An 8,594-nucleotide genomic window follows, 5' to 3' on the forward strand; every position below is an offset into this window, starting at 1 on the left:
ACTTATAAACAGTTACTTAGAATTCAACCAAAATGCACTTAAAGGATGGAGCTACATTTATAGGTAATGTGTTTCTCTGTACTGTTGGCACCTGCACCGAGATATTTTTTTTGTATATCTACTTGTTGAATAAAAGTTCTACTTCACTTACTTTTAAAATACATCAAAACTAAATATTATGTAATTGATCCCTGAATAATGAGCAGCAGTGCATTCACTGTGTGTTTAGATGTGTTGCTTTCACAACTCTAATGAATAGATCATCTCTGCATTCAGCACAGGCCTTTAACAGCACTCTCAGGTGCACATTTACTCAACAACAAACCATAATGGCTATTATTGGTCTTCAGAGTCTACTGTAGCTGTAATGAATAACCTCAGATGACTTATTATGAGGACTAAATGAGAAACTTGCTATTGCATATTTGACAAATCAACAGCTTCAAAGAAACTGGTAGCCAGGCAACAGACAAGTGACCAATCCTGAGTGGCGACTTCACTGCATGCATTCAACCAGCACTGCTTCCTACTGTTTCCTTCCTTTTTCTGCTGTGTAACAACAAAAGGTATATGTGCCACCCAATGCTCAAAGTTGACGCAATGAACCTTAGATGGCACGAGCAGAAAAAAATATATTGTTACAACCCTGCAACAAAAAAGGGAGACTACATGCAAAAATTGTAAATTAAACATTTATTTTAATGACATATGCGCATGAGGTCAAACGTAAAAAAATGTGTTTATTCATTGCAATAGGAGAGGAAGAATTGTCCAAACTCGTTAAATCATCTACCTCCCTGAAATTACTTTTTGCAGGTTGGGATGTCTGTTTTAGACCCTCTACAGACTAAGCTACTGAAAGAGATGCTTCCAGAGGTCATAGATCCTCTCCTTAATGTCATTATTTCTTCTTTGTCACTAGAATATGTACCAAAAACGTGTAAGCTGGCTATTATTAACCCTCTGGGGTCGGCTATCGCGCCAGGAATAGTGTCTGTAAACCACGCGTGTCTGTCATTCATTCACTCTCGCACCTACATTAGTAAACATGTTATTTTTACATGAACTCGTCCAAACTATACTGCTATAGCCTACTGAGATGAGTAAAAATAGACTGAAATATGTTGAAATAAAATGTCTGTATAAGCAACAAACCGCAAATGAACATGTATATGCCAATATATCATAAATATGAATGTTTAGACAAGATCTTGTTGATTAGTTTTGGATAGATTATAAAGTTTTGACTGTAGAAAAAAGACTACTGCCACATTAAATAGCTTTTGTTCGCCAATTTCTGCTCATATGTTAGATATACTATAGTATGATTTTTGTCAAAAATAAAGTAGGTATATTGAATTATCAACTAAGATGTAATTATAGTGTTTGTTCCAATATTTAAACTAATGAATCCTTACCTTTTTAAATACGTATGATAAAATGTATACTTTTAACAAAGAAAGAATACACTTGAAATATTGTTAAAACTGTAATTGTTGTTGTAATTGGTTACAATTTCTAATTGTAAAAAAAAATATATATATATATATATATATATATATATATATATCAATTATTTTGTCCTTGCATGTTTTGGTACCCAGTGACACAGCTGTGTGAAAGGCTAATTAATATGCAGCTCATTATGTATGTGGCACATTATCCGGCCTTTGTCTTCTCAGGTGCGAACACGCCTCCACGCATATTGCCTTTCCAAACAAGAAGTGTCTAATAAAATTTAAATCAATGTATTGTTTATGTTAATGATTAGGCAGCATGATTTTCAGATCATTTTGAAGCAAAAATTCTAGGCGACAACATTCATTAGTCAAAAGTATTGTGGACACATATTTAGTATGTGTTTTGTGGACTTATTTCAGAGGCTTTAAGTTTTAGTTTTTTCAATAACCATGCATAAACAATATTCCTTCAAAAATACAAACGTGTACATACATGTTGCTCACATATTATGGTAGCCCTGTTTGTGCTAAATAGAGTGCAATGACAACTTTGCCAATAATATGTTTATAAGCAACTGAAAAAAGCACAAATGTCAGGGCATGTCAAAACATCTCAAGGACCCCAAAAACACCTCAGACCCCAGAGGGTTAAAGGTGGGATCAGCAGTTTTTGAAATATGATGTTGGCCAATTTTGATATCTGAAATCAACCCAAACAAACACACCCCTTCATTGCTCCGCCTCCAAAACTCACAATCCTAAGAGCCCTTTTCCAAGTTGGTCTCGGACCCCGATCCCCCGCAAGCAAGTCGAGTGCACTACCAATGACGATAAACACCGCATTCTCAAGTAATTGTGAGCATGACTTTCACTAACTGGCCTCCGCTACACATGCAATCCAAGAGTGGATGTCGCGCAACAGAATAATGCTTCACGACAAAAAAGCGTGGATGATGAACGAATGATAAGGAAGCATAAAACATAATGTGAAGTACACAATAGTAATAACAAACAAGAGCCAAATGCACAAATGCACAGCAGCTCCAGACACACAATAACACTCAAACCCAGTCACATGTGGACCCGAATTAAAGCAACATCCATGTCTGTTTTCAGGCCTTCCTGCTTCTCTCTCTCCAGCGCTGGAAAGCTTTTCTAATAATTACACAGGTTCTAAAGCTCTTGCCCAGACATTACTCTTTATTTTCCAGTAATTTTGTCTGAGCTTTTCTCTTGTGTATTGTGTCTCATCTCTATTTCTGCAGTCTTTCTTCAGTTCAAATCTCCCTCTTGCTCATTCTCTCTCCTCTGCCGTCATACGCCCACTAATGCTGATTGGCTGACATATTTGTTGTTGTGTCCGACCGACTAACACCTGTCGGGTGTGGATTTTGGAATCCACTGGTGCTTCAATATGTAATGAATGAGTGATTATAATTAAGGTATTAATCAATATGCTTCCTTCTAAATATCACATGAGTTGAATGTCTTCTATAGGCTTGTCAAGTCAAGTCAAGTCACCTTTATTTATATAACGCTTTTTTAAAATAGAGATTGTTTCAAAACAGCTTTACAGAGATAACAGGAAAATAATGTTGTATTAGTATTGTTAAATACAAAATTAAATGTCCACAACTAAGCAAGCAAAAAGCCAATGGCGACAAAGGCGAAGAAAGGAGAAAAGGCGACAGTGGCAAGGAACCAAAACTCCATCAGGTGACAGAATGGAGAAAAAAACCTTGGGAGAACCCAGTCTCAGTCGGGGGGCCATTCCTCCTTTGGCCAACAAATGAACAGTGTATGATTATGATTCAGGCAGCATAATAGGTCAGAAGTCAGATGGGATCAGAACTTTCATAATATTTATCCAGTTCATCTGGTTGGGGACGGAGTCATCACGCCTGTATGGAGTTTGTTTGTTGAGGTGTCCATGAGGCCTTCACAGGGTTGATGAGGCTGGCACTTCAGGGATGCGTTGTCGTCATGTCCATGCGACGGTCCTTCATCAGATCTGGATATGGCCTGGATCCGGCGGACTGCGGTAAACCTCGGGATAAACAGAGAGACTAATATTAGCGTAATCGCCATCCTTCTTATGATGTACAAAGTACATCAGGATTTATGGGAAGTGTTCCCGGTTCCGGCTGATCTAAACTATGCAGCCTAACATTGAATTATAGAAGTCTATAATGTGTTATGTGTATGCTAAGCCAAAGAGATGTGTTTTTAGTCTAGATTTGAACTGACAGACTGTGTCTGTTTCCCGGACCATGTTAGGAAGATTGTTCCAAAGTTTTGGTGCTAAATAGGAAAATATATTAGATATTCTAGGTATTATCAACTGGCCAGAATTTTGAGATCACAATAGACGTGAAGGACTATAATGCGTTAAGAGCTCGCTCAAGTACAGGGGAGCTAAACCATTTAGTGCTTTTTAAGTAAGTAAACTATAGCTGGTCCAAAACGCAGCAGCTAGAGTTCTTACTAGAACCAGGAAGTATGACCATATTATCCCAATTCTGTCAACACTGCATTGGCTCCCTAACACGTAACCTTTCCTGGTAACCTAGATTTTAATCTCTGATATGTTTTAGAACTTTAAAAAAGGGTTAAAATTTTGTCCAAAATGAACTAACTGGCCTGGTTGATTCACTGCCGTTCATAAGTTGGGGTCTGCAGGACTATGTGAGTATGTTTATCAGTTTATGCTCACTGAATTTTGTTCAAACACAGTAAACAGTAATATTCGGAAATATTACATTTAAATACAGTATATATATTAAAGATTGTATCTAAGCGAGATATTCCTCAAGGCAGGGTATTTATCTCTCATCTGTTAACGATGGCCAGCTCCGTGCCTAATTTAAGCGACCCGATCCAGCTAAATGAAGGGCGTACGTCTGATCTCAGATTTTGGATACTTGTAATGGCAAGGCCAAATCAATTTCCCAAGCTAGCTTAGGCTTCGTTTCCTCCGCACTTCACGAAAATGATCCTATAGCGGTCGCTAGCATCCTTTGGGGTTTGACGTGGTCACAAAACATATTATATTGTTTGTGCTAACGAAGCATGGTTATCATCATTAAGGCAGATCTTATTGTCAGGTGATCATGCCATTCCTGAGTCGTCATAGCCAAGTCCTCTAGTAAACCTTCGATAAACGCCTTCCAATCACATTGCATTACAAAGGTAAAAAGGTGTCATTGTGCCCCTTTTCGCAGGATGTGTGGCGGGTCTCCGGTGTCCCCAGGGTGTATATGTGGGGTCTGGCTCGGAATGCCCCCAGATATTTATGTATAGTATGCTGGAATTGTCATTTTGAGGGTGAGTAAAGCGCTAAGTTTTTGTCTGTCCCTTTGGATGCGGGCGGGCTGCTGCTCCCGGCACAGGGGCGGAGTTTCAACAGATAGTTTTTGCAGCTTTGGTTACCTCTCACTGACAAAATTCAAACTTGAGTCCGACAAAGATGGGAGAGACTCAAGAAGTGTCAACATGTAGTCAACATTTCCAAATGGTTAGTTGATGAATTATGTAGCTTATGCGTAGTTATTTTCTACACTGTAAAAAAAAATTTTTGTTGACCTAATTCATTATTTTGTGTTATCTTTTTGCATGTTTTTTTTAGTTTAAATAACTTATTTTGAAAAGTGTACCTGACAAATTTGTTACGGTTTACCTGACAAATTATAAAGGACAATGAACTGATATAATTTAGTTAGGTACATTTTTAATCTAAGTTTGGCCAACTAAAGTTAAGTTTTCTAAACTACATCCAATAAGTTCGGGCCAACTAAAGTTAAGTTTTCTAAACTACATCCGATAAGTTCAGCCAACTAAAGTGGTGTTTTGAAATCTTATTTTTAAGCCACCATTATGGTGATTAGTGTTTGCTATAGTTGGGCTCGTGAGCTTAAACTGTTATCGTTAGATTTTGTTTGGCAGTTGTATCTGAGTTATAACTGCCAGATGATCAAAGAGAAAGGTTATGTTTTGACATAATCATCACTTGGGAGTTTATTAGTGATTCTATAGCAAACGATTTTCAGCATTTTCAATATAGTCCAAAATATTTCTTAAAAGTTTTTCTGATCAAAACACTCTGAAAAATGATTTTATTTAGACCCACTGACATCAATAATCAGCCTGTGAATCTCAACAATGGTGACAATAATAAAGCATGTTGCAGTGCATTCTGGGTGCCACCAATCAAAACTCATTCATGGCTCCCATCATGCATTGCGGTATGAATAAATTATGATCTGAAATGTCTTAGTAATATCCTTTTCCTATCTGAGTATTCTGTTTGTCACCATTGTTGAGATTCATACACTGATTCTTTATGTCTGTGCCTTTTTTTTATCAGAACAACTTTTAAGAAATCCTTTTAAGAAATCTCTAGACCTTGCACTGTAAAATCACTGTGATGTTGTAATCAACATTGGACATTTAAAATCTGAGATTAAAAATGAGATTAAAAACTCTAAATGAGTTTTGTGATGCAAGTCAAGTGATGATTATGTCAAAACATAACCAACACCATCAGATCACCTTTTCGCTTTGATCATCTGGCAGTTATAACTCAAATACAACAGCCGAAACAAAATATAATGTTAACAGTTTAAGGGTCACAAGACCAACTAAAGCAAACACTAATCACCATAATGGTGGCTTAAAAATTTTGATTTTCTTCTTTGGTGATTCTGCTTGTTAACATCAGGTTTCTTCAATAATGGTCAACCATCACTCAATGAATCACTTAATTAGCTCTTTAATTGTAACACTCCCAACTTTAACAAGCCATATAAACTCCCAGGAGAGTTCATTTAACACTGGAGTTTTTGCTGTAAATAATTCTGAAAAAAATGCTTTTACTAATGTTCATTTGCACTTATGAATTTAATGTATGATGTATTATTGTATTATTTGTTAACACAAGACTATAAAATGCTTATTACAAACTAAAAACTTGCAACAATCACTTTCTCAATATAAAATGTCACACTTACTCTGTATCAGTCTATGTCTTCCGAAGACACGTGTAAGGTCCAACATTAGAAAATCATCCGGTTTCCACTGGCTTCTCTCGACAATTCTCAGAGAAAAAAAATGATTCAGCGAATCATCTTGAGCGTTTCATTTTAATGAATCGCTCAAATCCGCCTATGATGGATTGGATCTGACCATGAATAAAAACGTCTCAGGTTACGACTGTAACCTATGTTCCCTGAGAACAGGGAACGAGGCGTCAAGCGCTATGGGGAACGTCTCAGCGTGACTGATGTCTGAAACACTGTAGAATCACGACAATCCTATTGGCCGGCGTCAGCCATGACGTCATGCTCTAGCGTGACCAGGAAGTATAAGAGGAGCGCCTAGAGAACATGTCATCCACTACTTCGTCTGAAGGGACTGTAAAAGCAGGCTGGAGGCATGGCGACGAGGCGCAGTGTCTCGTTCCCTGTTCTCAGGGAACATAGGTTACAGTCGTAACCTGAGACGTTCCCTTTCGAAGGGAACTCGAACTGTTTCAAGCGCTATGGGAAACGAGATACCCACGCTGCCATGCTGAGGGGATGCTTTAGCAACTGTGGCTACAAGCAAAAACACATTAACTCAAAGTTAAAGCCCTCTACTGCTTACACGTCAGGCTAACTGTAGCACTACTCCCTACGGCCACTGCCCGAGCTCCATGCTAAGCGAGGGGAACTCTGTGAATCACACAGAGTGCTTGCCAGCTCGAGGGCATGGTAACCACAGCCCAACTTTCAGAGGGGGTTTTCTTTAAGGAAGTATAGCCCGGAGCCTATGGGCCCTAGCCTGCTACTTTCGGGGGGACAGTGTCAACCCCCATACCAGGGAGGCTATCATGCTTAACGCTGAAGCCAACAACCTGTTTGGGTTTACATTTCAACCACAGTCTCTAGCCAGAGACGATAGCTCCTTCACAGTGCTATGGGAAGCGGAGGCCTCAGCAGGATGACTCTGAGATTAGAGGAGGCCTGCCACACTTACACCACTGTGGTCTAGAGCTTTTCCTCATAGGGTGAATAAAGTTCATGATGCAGAACTCAGGCAGTGAGGGGCCAACTCTCTGTTGGTGAGATGGCCCTTTTCCTACTACCTGCAAAGCTTGTTTGCATGGAGGCCTCAGCAGGATGACTCTCGAAGGAGAGGAGGCCTGATACATGCTATAGAACAGATCAACACAGCCAAATTGTATATATGGAGGCCTCAGCAGGATGACTCAAAGGAGAGGAGGCATGACACATATTTTAGGAGAGCTAGCTCGACAATCAACGGAGGTCAGGGAGCGAAGGGCCTAAAGCACCTCCTCAGATAGAGAGGGGCCACTTCTCAAGCTCCACCTGGAATGCTGTTTGCATGGAAGCCTCAGCAGGAGACTCTCGAAGGAGAAGAGGCCTGACATGCTATAAACAGATAACACAGCCTAACTGAATATATGGAGGCCTCAGCAGGATGACTCTCGAAGGAGAAGAGGCCTGACACATGCTAGAGTACCGCTACAGCGCTCAGGGAGCGAGGGGGCCTAGGTGCTCTCCCTCCACGCTTTACTGAGCTGTATATATGGAGGCCTCAACAAGATGACTCTCAAGGAGAGGAAGCCTGACGCATATATTTCGGAGAGGTAGCTCGATGACCATCAGAGCTCAGGGAGAGAAAAAGGGCCTGAAGCTCCTCCTCAGAGAGGAAGGGGCCACTTCTCAAGCTCTACCTGCAATTGAAGTTAAGAGAGAGCTCGACTACCACCAGAGCTCAGAGAGCAGGGGTCTAACAACTACTCAAGAAGTGAGGAAGAACCCCTTCCGTGCTCTACCAAGCTGTATATAATGAGGCTTTAGCAGGATGACTCTCGAAGAAGAGGAGGCCTGACACATAATTAGGAGAGCTAGCTCGACCACAATCAGAGCTCAGGGAGCAAAGGCAAGGCAAGGCAAGTTTATTTATATAGCACATTTCATACACAATGGTAATTCAAAGTGCTTTACATTGAAGGAATTAAAATAATCAAAAGAAATCAGAATAATTAAAACAGTTTAGAATAAAAGATAAAATACAGAAATAATCAAATGAAATCTGAATAGTTAAGACATAAAATGAAATACAGTACAAACA

The sequence above is a fragment of the Siphateles boraxobius genome, unplaced genomic scaffold, assembly GCF_051911475.1.
Source record: "Siphateles boraxobius isolate OS27281-9 unplaced genomic scaffold, OSU_SipBor_1 77, whole genome shotgun sequence".
NCBI lineage: Eukaryota > Metazoa > Chordata > Actinopteri > Cypriniformes > Leuciscidae > Siphateles > Siphateles boraxobius.